Source organism: Carettochelys insculpta, chromosome 33 (genome assembly GCF_033958435.1).
Source record: "Carettochelys insculpta isolate YL-2023 chromosome 33, ASM3395843v1, whole genome shotgun sequence".
NCBI classification, from domain to species: Eukaryota; Metazoa; Chordata; order Testudines; family Carettochelyidae; genus Carettochelys; species Carettochelys insculpta.
Window position 1 is genome coordinate 2,966,545 of NC_134169.1, and position 21,030 is coordinate 2,987,574.

At 55.6% G+C, this 21,030-nt stretch overlaps 3 non-coding genes across 3 annotated transcripts; 1 reads left to right on the top strand and 2 right to left on the bottom strand.

Moving 5' to 3' along the window:
* Positions 1-1,149: 1,149 nt before the first annotated feature.
* TRNAI-AAU (transfer RNA isoleucine (anticodon AAU)) lies at positions 1,150-1,223 on the bottom strand. Its single transcript has one exon. It is a non-coding gene; the product is annotated as a tRNA-Ile (tRNA).
* Positions 1,224-4,784: 3,561 nt separating this feature from the next.
* TRNAA-AGC (transfer RNA alanine (anticodon AGC)) lies at positions 4,785-4,857 on the bottom strand. The gene has a single exon. It is a non-coding gene; the product is annotated as a tRNA-Ala (tRNA).
* A 4,473-nt stretch (positions 4,858-9,330) lies between these two features.
* On the top strand, positions 9,331-9,402 carry TRNAQ-UUG (transfer RNA glutamine (anticodon UUG)). Its single transcript has one exon. It is a non-coding gene; the product is annotated as a tRNA-Gln (tRNA).
* The last annotated feature ends 11,628 nt before the right edge of the window (positions 9,403-21,030 follow it).

The window sequence follows — 21,030 nt, forward strand, 5'->3', positions numbered from 1 at the left end:
GATGCTGAATGTCAAAGTAGCAGAGCAGTATTTCCAAATCCATGCTGCGTGTTACTGAGCTATATTGGAATCAGCTACTGTGGAATACTGTGCAGTGATATCCCCAGCATGCCTCCAGGGTCTCTATTCAAAACAGGCTCTCTTGTGTGTGGATGTGCCATTTGGAAATATGTTTTGTTTATTCTGGGGCTTTCTTGTAGCGTGGAGGCGTTATTGTGAACTAGATTATTTTGGAGGAATAATTCTGGAATAAACTCTTCTGAAATAACTCTGCACCTCTCTGGTCAGGGCCTGTCAGCATCATGTAAAGCATGAGAATGTCCATTGTGGCCTGTGACAGCTGCACTGGGGAGGCTGGTGCCAGTACTGGAAGCGCCTGAGGAGTGGGAGGGGATCTGGTTTGCTTGGCCTGCTCCCTCTGAGGCCACCTGTGCTCCTGCTCCCATTTCACCTCTTCCTATCCCAGCTCTACCTCTTCCCCTGAGCTCTGCCCCTAGCAGCCTGCTGCTCTCTCCTCTCCTCCCCACAGGCCTCTCCCCGTTCCCCAAGGACTGCCAGCCAACCCCACCTCTGCAGACACCCACCCACCCATCCTGTCACCTCTACCTCTCTGCCCCTCACCTGAGCTCCCATGGCCAAAGCTGCTCATCATGGACTTCCTCCAGGGCCTGCTCCTTGTGCTTCTGCACCCCACCCCCAAGGGCCCTTCCTGTGCCTTCCCCAGCCCTCTGCCCACCAGAGCAGCGGCTGGGGGATGTGACTGAAGAAGCAGAACTCATGTGGGAAGAGCAACAAGGCAGGCAGGGACTTGGGACTGGAGAGTTATCTGGGCCTGTGGTGTTGCAGGAACAGGTGTCCAGGGAGGGAGCCTGTGAGGCCAGAAGGCCGCTGGGGAGATGGGGAGCAGAGAAAGCCAATGGAGCTGTTGTAGGGGGCTGGTGCTCTTGGCAGAGGGCTCCTGCTGCTCCTTCCTGTGGGAGGTGTGTGTTGCAGAGTTGCTGATCCTCACCTCCCCCAGGCCCACTCTGCAGCCCCTCCCTTAGCCTGGGGTGGTGACTGTGACTTGTTCCCTGCCAGCCTCCTTCCTTCACCTCTTTTAGCCTCCTTCCCAGAGCAGCCACATAAAGGAAAGCAGAAAAGACCTGTCCATGGCCAGCATGGGGCTTGAACCCATGACCTTGGCGTTATTAGCACCATGCTCTGACCAACTGAGCTAGCCGGCCAGTTGCAAAAAGTCTCTCACAAGGGGCCTTTTTGGAAATGAGCAACAGGCAGCTGCAGGGCCACTGGACAGAGATTTCCTCCCCTCCCCCACCAGCCTGGCCTCCCCTTTCAGACTCTCTCACCCATCCCCCACTGCTCTGAGCCCAGCTTGGAGTTCCCCCAGCCCCGGCTGCCCCTTGCCAGCCGTCCTGGGCCCTGCAGTGGATCCCTCTGATCCTGTCTCTCCCACCCCTCCCCAGTGCCCTGATCCCCTTGTCCTCTCACACCCTGCGGACCCCCCCACTGCCCTTTTCCCCTCCTCCCTCAGCCACAAGCCCTGCCCGGGTTCCCCTTCACACCTGCCACCTCTCCCCCCTGGCAGCCAAACTCCTCCTCCCTCTGCACTGCACAGTCACCAGCTGAAACCTTTGGCCCTGCCCAGGGGCTGTGTCACAACGTCTCCCACCTGCACAATTCATGTCCACTGCAGGGGTTTTGCTTCCCAGCAGGGTTAGGAAATGTTGGTGAGGAAGCAAAAGGAAGCTACAAGAGGGATCTCAGGTGTGTCAGCTCAGCACTGGGGACAGCTGGGGTGAGAGGTGAATTACCACTGGGGTGGGGGCAGAGCTGGGTGTGGCTGGGAGTGAGATACCCCAGTCACGCACTAGTGTGTGCACATGGTGTGCAGGGACAGGGCTGGGGGGTGTCTCTGCAGAGGCAGGTCGAGGGCAGGAGCTGCTCCCGCAGACAGGGCAGAACAGAGCTCCTGCCGACAGGGAATTGTGTCTGTGTTACAAACGTGCTGGAGGAGCTGGCTGGCACAGGCAGCCCCCAGAACCACAAAGCTGTGAGGCACAGACTCTCTTCTGGCAGCCACAGCAGCACCTTCCCCACACCCATCACAACTGCCTTTTCCTGAGCTCCAGGCTGTGACTAGATTCTTTCCAACGCTCCTTTTCCATCAGCCTTTACCTTCCCCAGCAGGGAGAGACATTGCCCAGGGAGGTCTTCTCTGCCCCCCAGCCAGACGTAGGGAAACATTCGGGAAGACACACAAAAGGGAGCCACTGGGAGTTACCCTGTGATCTCCTGGTTCTTAAGCAGATATGTTACCCAGCTAAGTCACAAGAACCACCTTGTTAAACTGCAGCTTGCTGATAGGGAGGTGACTGTGTTAGTCTGTATCTTAAACCAAAAAACAGCCCTGTGGCACTTGAAAAAAATGTGTTTTTGTGGGGCCAACACACACAGCTGGACTGCCCACAACAACACCTTCCCATTCCCCAGCACAGACATTGTGCCGGAGGGAAGCTGGAGTTGCTGCCCAGAGGACATTGAGGACGGGAGGAGTTAAAATGCTCCTTTCACATATTGTGCCCTCTGCAGAGTACAGGTCAGAATCCACCAGTCTCCCCTCCTCTCTCCCCACCTGCCCCAGTGCCAGGATCCCACAGGACACTGAGGATGGGAGGAGTTCGGGTTTTTCGGGTTTTTTATGTGCCTTTTTTGTTGCAGACCCTTGGGGTGCGTTTGCAGAGGGGGCTGCCAGGGGCAGGACATGAGCCCTGCAGGGCACTGGTGGGTGTGTCTGTGACATCACAAGGGCCTTTGGAAGAACCTCAGATGATTGGTTAAAGGAGGTGGGGAGGTGGTGACCTCACAGACAGTCCAGTACAATGGCCAGGTGGGACAGGCTGCAGGGCCGGGGCCATCGCAGAGACCCACCCCCAGGGCTTTGCCTCAGGGAGTCTCCTTCTTGAGAGCTCTGCCCCGGCGGCTGGGGAGAGAATTCATGGTGAGGAACGTGAGCGCAAGGAGGATCCTCTTTGGCCCATTCTCCTTTCCCATGACTAACTGCGCTGGACGGCAGCGTCTGTGTGGGGAGGGTCAGAGTCTGACCCAGCTGGTGGTGGGAAAAAGAGAGACAGGGAAAACACCAGGTTAAGGTTCTGCCCTCGTCAGTGCTAAATTGTGTCAGCCTTAATGTGTTGTGCCAATATTACTGTGGGTGCATGAAGTGTTTGGGAGAACTGCAGCACCAGTGAGTGGCAAGACCAAGATTTCCTAATACTGCATCTACACACAGGAAGCTAATTTCAGATGCATCCAATGGACGCACAATGGCTTATTTCAAAATAGGCTCTAGCCCCATCTCCACAGCCCCTGTTTCCAAATAGCTGCTGTTACTTGTACTTGTACTTGTACTAGGAGGTTTACCCATTTCAAAGTAAGCCGTCCCCTATTTATTTCTGAATTACTTCAAAGCAGCGGTTGCCTTGTGTAGATGCTGGGATGGTTATTTTTAAATAACTTTGTTGTGCAGAAGCCCCTTATAAATCCAGGGCTGTGACAGGCACAGCAGCAGCTGCTCAGAAGATAACAAGCCCTGCAGGTCAGGTTGTCACTCATCAGCACCCCAGTGAAGGCACATTAGGAAGGGTAATGGAGTGAAGAGAATAAAGGGCAGGGATCCTCCCTGCAAAGCAGAGTGAAGCCTCCTGAGCAAGACTCTGGTCAGGTCTCCAGAAGTCACTCAACTTCCTTCATGTCTTTGGACATTGGTGCCTATAGCAGTCCAGCAAAGGGTAACAGAGCAACACCCTGTACTTATCTACTGGCTAGCAAGGGCTGGACCCCTTGGTTTTTTGAGCACCATGCGCTACCCACCTCAACTATCCAAGCTACAGAGAAAGAGGTCACAAGGGCCCTTTCAGAAAGGAGCAACAGGCAGCTGTAGGTGCAGTGTGGTTCCTGGAGTGAGATTGCTGTCCCTCCCCCCTGCTTAGCATCCCACCCAGGCATCCCCTCAGCCCCTCCCCCACCACCCTGAACCCCAACCTGGAATCCTCCTCTTAGACTCTGTCTCCCTTTCCCCACTGCCCTGAGCCCTGGCTAGGAATTCCCTCAGACCCTGCCGCCCCTCACCCACTGTCTTGGGCCCCTGCCGGGTGTTGACTCACACCCTGCCTGTCCCCTCCCTCTCTTCCCCTGAGCATGACATTAACACGGCCAATGTTCCCTGGCAGAGGGGTAACACCATCAGCCCCTGCTGCAATGTGCTGCCAATGGAGGGACCCCAGTCTGCTGCCTGCTCCTGAGCTCAGCTGCTCCCAGCTCACCCACAGCACATGGCCTTGGAGCAGCAGCTGCCCTGGCTGCTCTCCTACCACAGACACAGAGCCCACAGGAGCAGACCCCACAGCTGTCACCCCAACTCCGGAACCTTCTGCAGGTGCAGTGTGAAACCTGCCCACCAAAATGACTCACCTGCTACTCATTCCCACCTGCTCCAGGGGTATCTCCCTCTTCAGTACATGGCTCACCTGTGCATCATCACTTTCTCTCACCTGAGGCAGCCCATGGCCCTGACTTCCTCTTTCAAATCCAGCCTCCAGGTGAGAGCACTTCCTCTTCCCACCAGGTGGGAGACACGATGTTGATCATGCTCTCTTGTGCCATTGCGCATCATTCAACACAGACAGCCCCAAACCCCCATGTACATTGTCAGCTTTTTCCTGGGAGGGGGGAAAGCCACTCCCCTTCATTTCTTGGGGAGGAAATTACAAGAATGTCAGTTTTATTGGAGAATGTGGGTATCGATCCCACTGCCTCTTACATGCTAAGCAAGCGCTCTACCATTTGAGCTAATTCCCCACCTCTTTGCTCATTTCCTTTGTTCCAGAAGCTCCCCTGGTTCCTTTCCAAAGATGACCCTTGTTAGCCCAGTTCCTACCAGCTGGCTGGCTGAGCTCTTTAGACACAGCTGCTAATAATGCCATGGTGACAGTTTCAAGCTCTATGTGAGCCCTTGGGGCATCTTGACTAAGTGGCCTGGCTGCTATGGACAGGGAGGTTCCAGCACACACAGGGAGCTGTGCAGTGCCAGCCTTGTGGGAGGGCTCTATGGGCATCACTGCCCACATCACAATGCCACTGCCTGGGGCTGCTGGTGCCTGGCAGCCTGGCTTTGCACTGCCTGGTGTTCTCTGAACATGTTCTACTGGCTGTGTCACCTCCCTGGTCTCAGAGTTTCACTGATCTACATGGGCAGGTGATATACATGCAACAGGGGTGGCTCTGTGAGCTGCAGAGGTCTGTCACATGCAGTGCTTTGGCAGATGCTTCATTTCTGAGAGCAGCTGCTGATAAAAAATCAGCCACTCCCCAAGAGGGGCCTCTTAACTGTGGGGCTCCTTTCAGCTGTGGGGCAGCAGATAGGTCCCAAAGAGGCTTTTCCCCCGCTGCTGAGAAGCACAGAAGAACTCAGGGCCTGCACAGGGTGATGCAGTTGAATGAATTGTTGTTCCAAAGGCTCCTTTACAAAGGGACGGCTCCATCAGCTGCTTGTTGTGAGCCTACTCATGCCCTGGTTGTGGGTTCAGCTCCTGGGATGCCTTTGCTAGGTGCCCTACCTGCTCTGGCCAGGGGCTCTCTCCCATGCTCAGGGCATTGTGCAGGGCCAGCCTGGTGGGTGGAGTCCCTGGGCATCACTGCTGACATAATCATAACAATTCCAAATGCCCCTGTGCTTGGGTGCTGGGGACTGGCAGCCTGGTGTCACAGCTCTGGGTCTCCTCTGCGCTGCTCTGCCTGTCCCCTCCCTGCTCTCACAGGTTTGCTCAGCTCCATGGGCAGGTGCACCAGGGATGGTTTTGTGACCAGCAAAAGTCTGTGTCTGATGAGCGTTTTGGTGGATTCTCCATTTTGTGAGAGCAGCCGCAGTGGACACGTAGTTGTCTCTGGCAGAAGCAGTTTAAATTGGGGCTCTGTGGAAGATTTCTATGCTTCTTTTTATGCTCACTAACCTGTGCTCTGCAGGGGCTGTGGTCCCAGGATTCTGGCCTCTCTGGAAGCCCCAAGGTTCATTAATAAAGAGCCTTGTCTGCAGGAGTCCCTCCAAGGGCATCTCATCCTTTCTTCTCAGGGGGACTTACTGACTCCTGCTTGTGGAGTGGCATTTGTCTGGCTAACTGTTGTCTTGCTTTGGGAGCTCCAGGCCAATGCATGTGGCTTGGCAGCTCTGAGCCATCAGGTTCTTTTCTCTCTGGTATTGGTCCCTCCTGCAGCCCCCACTCAGGAAGGGCTGTGCCTGGCTCTGGGCTCAGGGCCTTTCTGGGACTCCTGGCAGCTCTGCCCCCTGCCTGATGATTAAATTCCTGCTCAGAGCCATGAGCTTACTCCTGGGTGAAAGGCAGGCTCCACTGTTGCTGACTGTAGCTGTGTCTACACGTGCACGCTACTACGAAGTAGCGGCACTAACTTCGACATAGCACCCCTCGTGGCTACACGCGTCGTGCGCTATTTCGAAGTTAACTTCGACGTTAGGCGGCGAGACGTCGAAGTCGCTAACCTCATGAGGGGATGGGACTAGCGCCCTACTTCGACGTTGAACGTCGAAGAAGGGACCGTGTAGACGATCCGCGTCCCGCAACGTCGAAATTGCCGGGTCCTCCATGGCGGCCATCAGCTGAGGGGTTGAGAGACGCTCTCTCTCCAGCCCCTGCGGGGCTCTATGGTCACTGTGGGCAGCAGCCCTTAGCCCAGGGCTTCTGGCTGCTGCTGTGGCAGCTGGGGATCCATGCTGCAGGCACAGGGTCTGCAACCAGTTGTCGGCTCTGTGTATCTTGTGTTGTTTAGTGCAACTGTGTCTGGGAGGGGCCCTTTAAGGAAGCGGCTTGCTGTTGAGTCCGCCCTGTGACCCTGTCTGCAGCTGTGCCTGGCACCCTTATTTCGATGTGTGCTACTGTGGCGTGTAGACGTACCCTCGCAGCGCCTATTTCGATGTGGTGCCGTGCAACGTCGAAGTTGAACATCGACATTGCCAGCCCTGGAGGACGTGTAGACGTTATTCATCGAAATAGCCTATTTCGATGTTGCTACATCGAAATAAGCTATTTCGATGTTGGCTTCACGTGTAGACGTAGCCAGTGTGTGACAGAGCCAAGGTGCTGTGAGCTCAGCCTGCACCAAGGGCATTTCTGCGTCAGACTCCTGAGAACCCTGGCTGTGGGTCTGGTTCTCCTTCCCAGTGCAGCCCATGGCCAGCAGGGCCCTGCACATGTGCATTGAATTGTACCTTTGTCTGATCAATGGGAACAGAAACCTGAGCCTCCGAGGCTGGGAACTGAGGCAGCTGAGGGACAGGTTTGCTCGGTGTTTGTACATTTGCAGAGGAAAATGTTAAGAGTTTAAATTCTTCTCAAGCATCTAGTGCAACCCCAGTGGACAAGAGATGAAAACTGATTTCTGTTCAGAAAACCACCCAAACGGGAGCACCTGGGATATCTTCATCAGCATCATATGGTCCACCACTGAGCTGGGCTCTCTTTATGGCTGGAAAATGGGGAGAGATTTGTTACTGTGTAGAGGCCACTCTGCTTTCCTAGTAGGAACATGGATATGACTATGAGACTGGGAAAAAGATTGTTGGAAATTCTGCTGCGAGACCAGTTTAAAATGTGTGTGACACTGATCAGTGAGGTCCAAACTGCACTGGTTTCTGTGTTGGGTCTGCACAGTTTTTCTGCCTCATAATACAGTTCGGCGGGGTCATTCATTGCTATTTACACTATTGCCTCAGCTGTCAGTTATTGATCTGTTATTGGTTCTGTTATTTCTTGTCCTTTAACCCTGCATATTTGTTTAACCACATCTCAGCATGCAAGATAGGTGCATGTTGTGCCCTTCCTCTTATCTCTATCTACAAATTGACCTGCTGCAATGCCACCACTCACCATGTTTGGTAGTTTTTTCCCAGAGGCTTGTTCCTGGTTCATTAGATAAGGGGTTGGGCGGGGGGTGTGCAGGCTTCACCATCCCTAAACTTTCATGAACAAAGTTTTTCCCCAATTGATCACTGCAGGATTTAAGTCCAAACTCTGAATGGACTAATGGGTTACATTTCACTGGAACTCTACTGGGGACTATCCAACAGGTCACAGCACCCTCTTACTGAAAACATATTTACATTGTCACTAGGTCTGACATTTTAGCACAGTAGAAGCTCCTTTATTCAGCAACCCCAAGGAAGCTGCAGGATCATCAAAAGTGCCAGATAAAGAAGTTACTGCCAGTGATTGCAAACCCAGCAGCATCTGATTGATTGGTGGGTGTCCTTCAGTAGGTTCTCTTTATAATTATTGATGATGCTCCAAGCAGATGAGAGAGAGTTGCCCCACACCTCCTGGTAATCTGTCTCTCTAAGTGGCTGTAGCTCTGTTAGTGGGAGAAGCCGGAGAAGCAGGGGATGAGCTGTAGTATGTGCATGGACAGACAAAGTTTAATCAAACCCCATTTGTAAAACCACTGTGAGCTGGGGAAGGGACAGAAGCTGGGGGAAACAGTGTTTGCCCTGCAGGGGGCTGAAGATGAAGGAATGCAAGGGGCACTCTTTGTGTGGTGGTATAGTTCAGTGGTAGACTGTCTAAATACAGTTTAAGAGATTTTTTGTTTAAATCTAAAGTCCTCCCTTTTCCCATCACATTCTGGATTTCTATTCTATGTGTATGTCTCATATGGAGATGAACCCTCAACATGTGCTACTGCCAATGCATATAACCCTAGCAAACCCTTCCCTCAGCTGACATTAGAGAGTGATGTGAACAAAGAGGTGCTCATTGAGAGTCTATAAAATGTATCACATTCAGTAACATGTACCTGCGCACTTTTAAATGTGTTCTGGTCTGGCTGTGGTCTGAAGGAGTGGGTCTGTCCCACGAAAGCTCACCTAATAAACTATTTTCCTAGTCTTTAAAGTCCTACTTGACTGTTTTTTTGTTCTGATAGTGTATAGACTAGCACGGCTTCCTCTCTGTTACTATTTCAAACGTGTGTGAATTCAGAGCCAGGGTTATTCACCCAGATATTCCTCAACAGTCACCACCAGCCTTTCCAGTCTCTGCTTCTCCATTAGTTCTCTCCAGGCTGGTTACTTTAAAAGAATAATGAACCTGTCTAGTCTCTCTGGGCTTAGCAGAGAGAAGAGCAGGGATTGATGTCTGGGGGAGGACACCATCAGAGATGGGGCAGGAAGCAGTGTCCTGAGAGGAGAAACAGCTGGAGGGTGGCAAGCGCTACAAGGTGCCAGCCCAAAAAGAGTTACTGGAGCTGAGAAGAAAACAAATGGCAGGTCCTATGGTGTAATGGGCAGCACCCAGGACTTTGAATCCTGTAATCTGAGTTCAAATCTCAGTGGGACCTTCTGGTTGTTCACTGTAAACCCCTTCTTTGTCTGTCAGATAAATGGGATTCTTTGTGCATGTGAGTGAGGATTTCCTTCTCCTGGTTGATGAAAGAGGCACCCTGGAGCTAGGTCTCTTGTTGGGCTGGTTCACAAATATACCTGCAATAACTTTGGCCTCTATAGCTACTTGCACGCGACATCGAAATAGGCTATTTCACTGAGTAACGTCTACACGTCCTCCAGGACTGGCAAGGTCGACGTTGAGCAGCACCACATGGAAATGGGCGCTGCGAGGGAACGTCTACATGCCAAAGTAGCACACATCGAAATAAGGGTGCCAGGCACAGCTGCAGACAGGGTAACAGGGCAGACTAGCGCTTCTGGGGCAACAGCTAGCTGCTCCCTTAAAGGGCTCCTCCCAGACACATGCAGCCTGCACAGCACACGGTCTGCAGAGCCATAGGCACGCACACCTCGAGCGACGCAGTCATGGACCTGCAGCAGCAGCCAGAGGTCCACCCAGCCGCCCCTGCAGGAGCAGTGCTGGCCCTGATCCATGCCATGTGGGAGGCAGCTGAGCACCTCCTTGCCACACCGGAGGAGGAGCAGCCTGCAGGAGAGCAGGACTCAATCCCCAACTGTGCAGCACCCTGACCCCGCCCCTGCCTCACACACCGCCGCCTGTGGAGCTACCCCACCAGCACCAACTGGTGGGAGCGGCTGGTGCTCGGAGAGTGGGACGATGACCGCTGGCTCAGGAACTTTAGGATGAGCCGGCAGACATTTATGGAGCTGTGCCAGTGGCTCACCCCCGCACTCAGGCACCAGGACACCGCCATCCGGCGTGCCCTCCCAGTGGAGAAACGGGTCGGCATCGCTGTCTGGAAGCTGGCCACTCCCGACAGCTACCGATCCGTGGGCCAGCAGTTTGGCATCAGCAAGGCCACCGTCGGGGCTGTCCTCATGGAGGTAAGAGGACCCACTGGGGGAGGGGGAGGCAGCTCTGGGGAGGCAGGGGAGGGGAGGGGGGCCCTGGCAGGTGAGGGGAGGGCAGGAGAGGGGAGGGGGGCCCTGGCAGGGGAGGGCCACACACACCCTGCTCACCCCTCATTGGTGCTCTCCCATGTGCTTCCCCTGCAAGTCGTCCGCGCCATCAAAGCCCTGCTCCTCCACAGGCTCGTGAGGCTGGGGGACCCGGATGCCGCCATCACGGGCTTTGCCACCCTGGGCTTCCCCAGTTGCTTCAGGGCTCTGGATGTGACCCACATCCCCACCCGCGCCCCGGAGCACAGTGGAGGACGCTACGTAAACAGGAAGGGCTACCACTCAGTGGTCCTCCAGGCCCTGGTGGACAGCCGGGGCCATTTCCAGGACGTTTATGTGGGCTGGCCTGGCAGCACCCACGACACCCGGGTATTCCGGAACTCGGGCCTGTGCCGCCAGCTGGAGGCGGGGACCTACATCCCCCAGCGGGAGATCCCTGTGGGGGACACCACCATGCCCCTCTGCGTCATCGCACATGCGGCGTACCTGCTCCGGCCCTGGCTCATGCACCCGTACACGAGCCATCTGTCTGCCAGCCAGGAGTGCTTCAACCAGCGCCTGAACCACGCGCGCCAGGTGGTGGAGCGCTCATTTGGCCGCCTCAAAGGGCGCTGGAGGTGTCTCCTCACCTGCCTGGATTCAGGCCCCACCAACATCCCCCAGATTGTGGGTGCATGCAGCGCCCTACAGAACCTGGTGGAGAGCAAGGGGGAGACCTTCTTTCACGGCTGGGCTGTGGAGGCTGGCAGGGCCGATGTGCAGCCATCCGCTGCCCCCAGTCGCCAGGTGGACCCCGAAAGGACCCGGGTCTGGGAGGCCCTGCGGGCCCAGTTCAACGAGGCCGCGGGGTGAACGCTGGCAGGCCCCCCCCCACTGCCCCCATCCTCCACAATACTCCCTACCCCTACGCCCACACCACAGAGCACCCAAGAGCACCCCCCCACTTTTCTTGTAAAAATAAAAGCAGACAGTTGTTTGTCAAATCAAACATCTTTTGAACTCTTATTCTAACAGAAATTCTAACTTATATATGTATATATTATAAAAACAGGGATAATATGAAAGGGGAAGACAAGGAAGGGGAGAACTATTTACATGGGGGGGAAGGATCAGCATTGGAAAACGGGGGTCACAAATACAAACTATTTACAGCAAAAAAGGACTTAAAAGTGGGGGGGAATATATACAAAGGGGGGGCCACGTCCTGGGCCCCACGCCCCTACAGTCCAGCGCTGGGGGTGGGCGGCCGGGATCCCAGCCTCGGCCTCAGCCCTGGCCGGGGATGGCTGGGGGCCAGGCAGACCAGGAGATACGGCCGGCGAGTGTCAGCTGGCCCCAGGTCCCCCTCGGCGGAATGGCCCTCGGTGGCAGGTGGCGGTGCGACGTCGGACAGTGCGGCAGTTGGAGCAGTGGGTGGTGCAGCGGGTGGAGCTGTGGGTGGATCACTCAGGGCGGGCGCAGCGGCGGCCGGCACGGCATGGGGGGGCCAGGTAGTCCGCAGTGCAGTTGAAAGTCTGCATGTAGGCCCCCCATGCCTCCTGGCACCAGGCCAGCACCCACTCCTGCAGGTGGAGGCGGCGTTGCTTCACCCGCAGCCGCTGCTCGGCGACCTCCACCTGCCGGCGGTGGATGGCCAGCAGCTGGGGGTCCGTCGCCGGCGGCTGCTGGTGCTGGGTCTGCCATCTTGCCCGCCGTGGGGCCGGTCGGTCCTCTGCCGAGGGACTGGCCTGGAGTGATGGCCCCGGAGGCCTTTCTGGGACCACTGACGCCTCGCCGGTGCTCTCCGGTCCTTCTGATGGTGCAGCTGCAGAACACAGGAGGAGGGGAAGAAGATTGGAGACAGCCATTAGTGTGGACCCCGAGCTGTGGCCCTTGTCCCCCAACCCCTCTGCTGCAGGTTCCCCATCCCCGTCCCCGGGAGATGCTGCTGTGATGGGGTTCAGGGGTTCCCCTGCACTGCACCCCGTCTGCTGGCAGGAGTGACCCTCACTCAGCAGGTATGACAGGAGAGGTTTATTAGGCAACAGATGCCCAGTTTCTCCCAGAAGCGACAGTACAGCAGTCAGAGACGGTCCTTCCAACCCATCCTGGGGAGAAGACCCTGAGGGGTGCCCCTCTGGGGTGTAGCTTTCCCCCTCCTCAGGCTGGCTGCCTTCTAGCTCTCCCTTCCCCCAGCCTCTAACTGCCACCCCCGATTCAAAGCCAGCTCGGCTCCTCCCTCCTCTTTGCTCAGGGCAGAGGTGTCACCTGCCAGTTATAGCCCCAGGATCATCCTTTGCCCCTGGGAGCTATTCGGCTCTTGTTGCTCATATCTAGCCTGAGTCTTGCATTTGCACTCCCCCCACTCCATCACATGCTGCTGCTGCTGCTGCTGCTGCTGCTGTGGGGTGTCCCACCCCCTTCTCCCGGGGGACCCTCGAGATTCCGCTCCCCCCTGCCCCGGGGATGGGGCATGGCACTGTTTTGCGGGGCGGGGGGGGGCGGGCAGGGGCTGATGCACTCCTGTGAGGGACATGGCCCTGCTGTCCTTGGGGCCATGGCCATGTGGGCATGTGGGGGGCCCTGGGCACATATCTATTACCCCCCACCCCTCAACCCCAGGGGTGTACACCAGAGGGGGGTACATACCTGTCGGTCCACTCCCACGGTCTGGAGATCCCCGGGGGGCGGACACCTGGCTGCTGCTCCGGGAGGGCAGGAGGAGGATCTGCAGCCCAGACTCTGCAGAGGAGGAGCCCTCCTCCTCCTCCTGCTGCCGCGATGTCCCGGGGGTGGGCTCCGGGGGGGGCCCCCCGGGGTGCGGGGCTTATCTCCAGGGCGGACTCCAGCTGCAGGGCCTGCTGGGGCTCGTCGGCCAAGGTATCAAGGGTGGCCGGAGGGGAGGAGGTGTGCCGGGGGCCCAGGATGTCCCTGAGCTCCCTGTAAAAGGGGCAAGTGACGGGGGTGGCCCCAGATCGTCCGGCCGCATCCCGGGCCCGGGCGTAACCCTGCTGCAGCTCCTTTACCTTACTCCTGACGTGGTCAGGAGTGCAGGCAGGGTGACCCTGGGTGGCCAGGCCCTTGGCCAGCCAAGCGAACACATCTGCATTCCGCCTCTTGCTCCCCATTACCTGGAGCACCTCCTCCTCGCCCCAGAGCCCCAGCAGGTCCCAAAGCTCGGCCTCCGTCCAGGAGGGGCCCCGCTGCTGCTTCCCCGCCTGGCTGCCCTGGCTTCCCTTGCGGGGGGGGTCCCCTGAGGGCGCTGCCATGCGGCCATCACATCTGGGGTGCGTGTCTGTGGCACTCAGAGACGTGCAGGATGGCCGAGTGTCTGGGCTGCCGCCTGCGCGTTCTCTCAGCTTCCTGCACAGAAAGGGAGGGGGCGAGGAGCTTTAAGGGGCCGCTCCACGCGGCCACCATCGAGCTCAGGGGCTGGAGAGAGTGTCTCTCAACACCTCAGCTGATGGTCACCATGGAGGACCCCGCAATTTCGAAGTTGCGGGATGCGCAACGACTACACGGTCCCTACTTTGATGTTGAACGTCGAAGTAGGGCGCTATTCCCATCCCCTCATGGGGTTAGCGACTTCGAAGTCTCGCCGCCTAACGTCGATGGAAACTTCGAAATAGCGCCCGACACGTGTAGCTGTGACGGGCGCTATTTCGAAGTTAGTGCCGTTACTTCGAAGTAGCGTGCACGTGTAGACACGGCTCAGGGGCCCAGAGGCAGGGCCTATTTAAGCCCTTGGCCCAGCTGGATTTCTCGTCAACTTTTCCCTCCCAGGTGTCGTGAATTTTCTTATCTCTCCCAAGGCAGAGGGAAGTGCAATACACAGCTGACGTGTGACACCTCACCTTCACCCTGGTGCACACAACACAATTCATGCGGTAGGAGTGGGACCACGGGGTCTGAGTGGGGGACGGGCTCCGGGCTGGGAGAGAGGGTTGGGGTACAGGAGTGTGAGGGCTCTGGCTGGGAGTTCGGGCTTTAGGGAGCTGCTGGAAATTAGGGAATTGTGCTGCCAGAAGGGAGCTCTGGGTGTGGAAGGTGCCTAAGACTCGGGGGTGGGTGTGAGAATGGGGGTCCAGGCTCTGGGCTGGTGTTCTGGAGTGGGTTTAGGCTGTTGGTCGGGAGTGGGATGTAGAAGGGGTCAAGGGTCCAGGCTGGGAATTGGGCTTTGGGGTACATGAGGATACTGGGTGGAGATAACAGATATGACCCCCATGGAAGTTCCTGTGAGCCGGTGCCCATGACAGCCATCTTCCCCTCTCCGGCTCCCCACAGCAGCAGCTCTGCTCACCTTCACTCTGGGATGCCAGCAGCTTGAGGCACCAAGCAAGCGGCAGCAGGAGGTTGGAAGCCCAGGGCACAGCACTGAATCCCTGAGGGCATCTGAGTGGGACACGATCCCTCCGTGCAGGGCAGAGGTGGAGGGCAGGGTGGGTTCCAGCGTAACCATTACCCACACAATGAACGTCTGCCCCAACATGTGGCTACCACTGGCCTCTCCCAGCGAGTTAGCGACCCAGACGGAGCTGAAATTCCCCACGTCTGTCTGCACCCAGCCAGGATGGACAAGGACACTCAGGATCCCGTCCCCGCCATACCCCAAGACGTGTCACTTGATGAGCATGTTCAGAGCAGCCTGTGGGTGAGATGCAGAAGGCAGAGACAGCAGAGTGTGGGGAAGGGAATGAGCCCCATAGGAAATGACTTGCCCTTCCCAGGGGTGGGATGGGATGGGACAAGCAGAGAAGGAAATGAGAGCAGCATTCATTTTAATTTTGTCTTTCCATGTGGAGAGAAAATTTTATGTGCACCGAGGCAAGTGCAGATGGGAACTGCCAATAAAAGCACAAGCTGCTGACTCTGTGTGCACCATTCCTGCCTCCCTTCTCCCTTAGGAAATTAAGCAAAGGAGGCCAGCAGGAAGAGTTGGCCTCCAGAGACCAACCACCAAGGGCAGCGGGGTCCAAACCACAAGCCTCCTGAAAGTGACTGGTTTAACACTTGCAGCTTCCCCACACTGAGAGCAAAGGGGATGCTCAGCTGATGTCACCACCTTCTGTCACCCAGGAGTCAGACTTATTGGAGTGTTTGGCTAGGGCACAAGGAGATGAGCCATCCAGTGTAAAGGGGAGAGACAGTAATGGAAAATTTGATGCTTCTGCTTGGTTTTGAACCAGGGACTTTTTGTGTGTTAGGCAAAGGTGATAACCACTACACTACAGAAGCCCTTGTCAAACATCTTTTCCATCCCCACAGTTCCATCCACGAGGCACCAATTGCCCTGGCGCACACGGCTGGAGAACCTTTGAGAAATGGGGAGAGCCCCTCACACACTCAGCTGCTCCAGCAGAGGGTTGCAGCTGCACCCAGGAATTATGCCTTGGGCTTCAAGGGGAGTGTGACGTACTAGAGCTGGGAAGAGCAACCAGTAACTCCCATCTCCCTGCTGTGTGTGTCAGGGGGATCTGGCACAGAAAGCAGCCCAGAGAGAGAGCAGCAAAAAGTCAGGATCTGCATAAAGTCATTTTCATATCGACATACGACAATCCTCAATGCACAGGAAACGTTAAGAAATGAAATAAGCTGTGGGTTGTGAGGCAGCAGCTGTTAGCTGGACAGAGCCAGAGACAAGGGAGGTGAGCAACACCTGGTGGGTGTTGCTGAACAGACATTACGATTGTTAAACAGGGGAGCCACAACTCACCTGCATGAGCCCAGCCCAGCAGAATGGCTTAACTTTGCCTGGAGACTTCACAATGCCCCCAGATGTGCCTGGCCTTGTGTTCTCCAAGCACACGTGGAGTTTGCAGATGAGATCAAGCTGGGAGGGTTTGCAACTGTTTTGGAGGATAGGCTCAGAATTCATAATAATCTGCACCAAGTGGAGACAAGGTCTGAGGTAAACAGCTGCTAACCAGGCAGCAGGAGAAATCAATGCATTGAACTGAGCAGGGGTCCCAGGATCTCCAGGGTGACTCATCCACATGGAGACCTGCATTGGGCCCTGTGGCTGGTGCTGCAGGCTGATCTCTTGCCCCCAGTGTCAGAGAAAGGGGAATGTGACATTCAACCCCCCTGGGCAAGTGTCTACTCCTTTTCCAGCTGCGCACTGCACAGCCCAGCCCAACAGCTGGGAGAGACCAGAGCCCCTGAGCCAGCCTTGGGAATGGGCCCTTCCCTCAGAGGCAGCTGCCCATGTCACTGGCTGCAGCTGAGACAGGGCTGCCCCCACCTTGTCCCCATGTCTGGCTGTGGCAATGCACCCTGGTTGTGTCTGGGGCCCTGCTCACCCCAGGAAGCCGCACTGCAGGGGACAGGAGTGAGCAAAGCATTGGTGGGCCAAACCAGCCCATCCTATGTGCCCAGCCAGCCAGCGAGTGGCAGGAAGGTTCCTGGCAGGATTGACTTTGGTGGGTATGAAAACCCACCATGCAGGTGGGGTTATTTAGCTGAGTGGTGAAGGTGATGGTTTGCTAATCCCTTGTATTCGGCACGAATGGGTTCAAATCCCATCTTCAGGGTTGGAACTGCTTTTGTTGAGCCCCAGCCCCAAGGGGAGGCTGCCAGTGGAGGGGTGAGATGATTTCATTTACCCTGACAGGGCCCAACCTGTCTGCAAAGGCAGCCGAATTGTGCGCTGCTCCCTGGGGCTCAGCAGGGCCCCAAACTCAGCCAGGGGTGTGGTACCTTTGCAAGGAGAGGGCAGCCTGTGAAATGGGCAGCTGCCTCTGAGGGAAGGGCCTGTCCCCAAGGCTGCCTCATGGTCTCTGGTCCCTCCCAGCAGTGGGCTGGGCAGTGCCCATCTGGGAAAGGATACTTGCTCAGGGGGAATGAATGTTTCTCTGCCCTTAACAGCAAGAGATGCAGCTACAGCTTGGGCCTGGGGCAGGTCTCCATTCAAACGTCCCACTCAGGGTTCTTCTGCACTTCTTGGCAGCCAGGGAAAAGCTTCTTTGGGACATACCTTCTGGCCTGCAGTTAAGGAGCCCCAGCTGGGGATTGGCTGATTTCCTACCACCTTGTGATGATGGCATCAGCACACATGCTGCTTTGGGGGTGGCATTAGTGAGGGTTGGGGGGGAGCAGCCAGGCTCAGGGGTCTTTATAGTGAGGGTTGGGGGGGAGCAGCCAGGCTCAGGGGTCTTTATGGAAGTCCTCTGGCTGCATGTAGCCATGGACCTCCCCTTCTCTTGCACTGTTCTCGGGTGCTCAGTTGCATTTGAGCCATCCTACAGAGGTTCAGTTCCAGCAGCCCCACCTCCAGGGGCCCACAAGAGCAAAGGTGAGCTGGGCTCCAGCCTGGGACTCTTCCTCTCACCTTCTGTCCCCTAATATTTTAGCCTGATCTTCATGTTCCTTCCTTTAAGTGCCATGCCTGCAATAGAAATAGCCTGGCAGCTCCAGGTACAGGCATCGGCACCAATCATGTAGATGAAAGAGAAGCTATGGGAAACAGAACCTCAGACATCTCAACACAGACTGATGAGTTCTAGAGCCCCAATCTGTTACAGGCATGTGAGTGAGTCAGCCCAACCAGAGGCCGATCTCCAGTGGGCCTCACTCATTAAGCAGGATGAGGAGCTCTAACTCGGATACACCTGTGTGCATAAAAGTCCAGCCCTTGCAGGGAGGGAGAATTAGAACAAACCACCACTGTTCCAGCAGGTCTCACAGACGTTTGAATTCAGATTTCAGAATTCTGTGTACTGCCTTTTACACAATGCGACTGGCAAATTTTAGCTCTTTTGGGCACCTCTGAGACTTTTTGTAAGCTGACACCCTGCACTCTATGCCACCCTCCAGCTGTTTCACCTCTCAGGACACTCCTTCCTACCCCATCTCTACCCCTCTTCTCCCTGAGACATTGAGCCCATACCTTCTTGCTCCCCACTCCACCTGGCTGGAGAGTGACTTTCTTTGAAACCCGCAGAGTTACAAAACAGGTTCATTTTTCTTTTATAATAACCAGCCTGCAGAGAATTTACAGAAATACAGATATGGGGAAGGATGTTGGTGCTTGTGTATAAATATCAAGCTGAGGAAGCACATAAGGGCCCTGGCTGTGAATTCCTACAAAATTGACATCCTCTGTACACACACATTTACAAAATGTGCAGCTACTTCATTGCTGAATGTGCTACATTTGATAGACTCTGAATGAGAACCTCTTTAGAGAAATGAGACCCAAAATTATTCATATCGGTGTCAACTGTCAGTTGCCCTGTTTAGCCAGATTTCAACTGAGGGAGGGATTTGCTAGGTATATATGCAATGACTCTGGCAAACATTGAGGGTTGATTTCCATTTTAACCCCCTGCCCCACGCAGTAGAAATCCAGAGTGTGTAGGGAAAGGTGAGACAGCTGTAGTCATACAAGTAGCTGCCTTTTAAAGGAGAGGCTCGGACTTGAAACAAGACCTCTTGATCGACAGTCAAACACCGTAACCCTGACCTACCCCCACATTTCACTCTAGCTTGTGCCACTGATCTTCCGGCCCCTTTGAACAAACCCTTCTTCCCCAGCTTCCCTTTTCTGTCCCAACCCTCAGGGGTTTTACAAATGGGGTTTTATTAAACTTCTCTCTCCAGGTGCACACCACAGCTTCCCCTACTGACCATGCTGGGTGTGGGAGCAGAGCTGAGAAGACAGAGGGCCTGAGGCAGTGGCAGACAAGGGAGGAATCACACTCATGAATTGGGCTCCTTGGAGGCTGGTGGGACTGGGTATAGCTGTGCTATAGTCATTATTCACCTATGCTGGGCGAGCCAGTCCACAGCCCCTGGGTAGGTGCCCCAGGCTCAGCTAGTGCTGCCACGTCCTCACTGCTCTGGGACCTGAGCTGCCAGGTGTACAGGGTTTGGGGTGCAGCTCTGCACCTTCGAGCTGGAGCAGGGTCTGCAGTCATTGCCTGCTCCATTGTGTGGGTCTCAGCCCCAAGTGCTGCAACACTGGAAGCCCCTTGGGAAGCTTCTGCTTCCCCCTCCAGCTACTGCTAACTCCATCCCCCTCTACCTGTTCTCACCTGCATTCGCTCTCCTGCTGCGTCCCGGCAGGTGGCAAAGACCCACTCTGGTGGGTTGGAGTTCCCCAGAAGCTGCTTGAGGAGTTCCAGGCCGATTCCTTGATTGGCCCCGGTCACCAAAACGCTGCAGAGATTCAAGCCAGCCATAGTCCCTCCCTGTCTCTGCTCAGTGAGAGCTGCACTCGTCAGAGCCCTGAGTTCCCTGCCTGCTCACACTTGGGGTTATGGAATGATACATCCGGGGAAATAACTCTGCTGCTATCAGGTGACAAAACAGAAAGCACTCGAACACGCCAGACCTTATTTGTCTATTTGTTACTACTCCTCTCAGGTGAGTGGGTTGGTTGGTTTGGTTTGGTTTGCTACTTACTCATGTTTTGGTGCAGGGCCAATCAACTTCTGGCTGCCTTCCTGCGCAAAACGGCAACACCACTGCAGTGACCATGCCCTGACCGAGGAGTCACTGCAATGATGATCCACTTTCCACAGCTGTCAGAGGTGCTGTACGCAGAAGAGGGAGAAAGTGGGACTGGGTGAAGGACTGTAAGATTATGTAGATGGAGGCCAGGATTTTGCAGTAGAGTTCTGTGGCTTGTTGATTTTGGCTCCAAAGCGGAGGGCAAGGCTGTGCACGGCTAAGGATGTAGATGTGTATTTGTAGAGGCAATGACAATGGGTCAGGTGCCTGTACCCAGCCCCACTAGAGCTGGAGAAGATCTTACTCTGTTGCAAGAGACAAAGTCGGGTTCTTGTCAAGGAGTCTCTTCCACAATCCAAGGCAGCACTTTCCCGAGAGTGACCATGTTTCCGTTTGCTGAATACGGGACACCTGTAAAATTCCTCAAGTTTGAGCAAGTTCCGTTGGCTTCCTGTAGAACGCAGCCTGCAGGGTCACACGCCCACCCCAGATTTCTGTCAGGGTTCCCATCAGAATGTGCCCAGCAGCAATTTTTGTAATGTGTGTGGGAGGAGAGGGACAGGAGCTGCTTCCAGCCACAGCATGTGGGGTGGGTGGGAGGGATGACTTGGCCCATGGCTTTGCAGAGCTCTTCTTTTCTCCCCACCCTCCACTGTGGCTGAAACAAGTTGTCCTTTCTCGTCTGCACAGAGTCAAAAGGCAGCAAAGAGCTCCAGGCTGCTGCTGTCCACCGACATAAGCCAGCCAGCTCATGCCCCCAGCTCCAGTGTGGACAGGCATTCTGTCTGTACTGTCCGTGCGCCTGGATCATTTCTGTGTTTCCAGTTTCCATAGGCTGCTTTCCAGGTTGGGTCTATCACAGAGGCGGCATATTGCCTTCTGCCCTGGAAATGATCCCGTGTGCTGATTCTCAGCCAGTCATTCCCAGGCGGTTCTGCGGAGCACTGGTGCTCCATGCAATGGGAATGGCCGTTCTGGGAAAGAATTTCCATGCTCGTGACATTTTTCCTCCTGAAATATTAACTAAGAAGTGACGTGTCTCTAAAAACACTGGTGGGTTTGAATCATATTTCGGAGGGCCGGGACCAGCAGCTTTCTGCCCTGCGTGGGCTTGTTTTGGTGGGGGGCTACCAAGTGGGAAGGGGAAGGAGGCACTAGAAGCACTTAGCCCC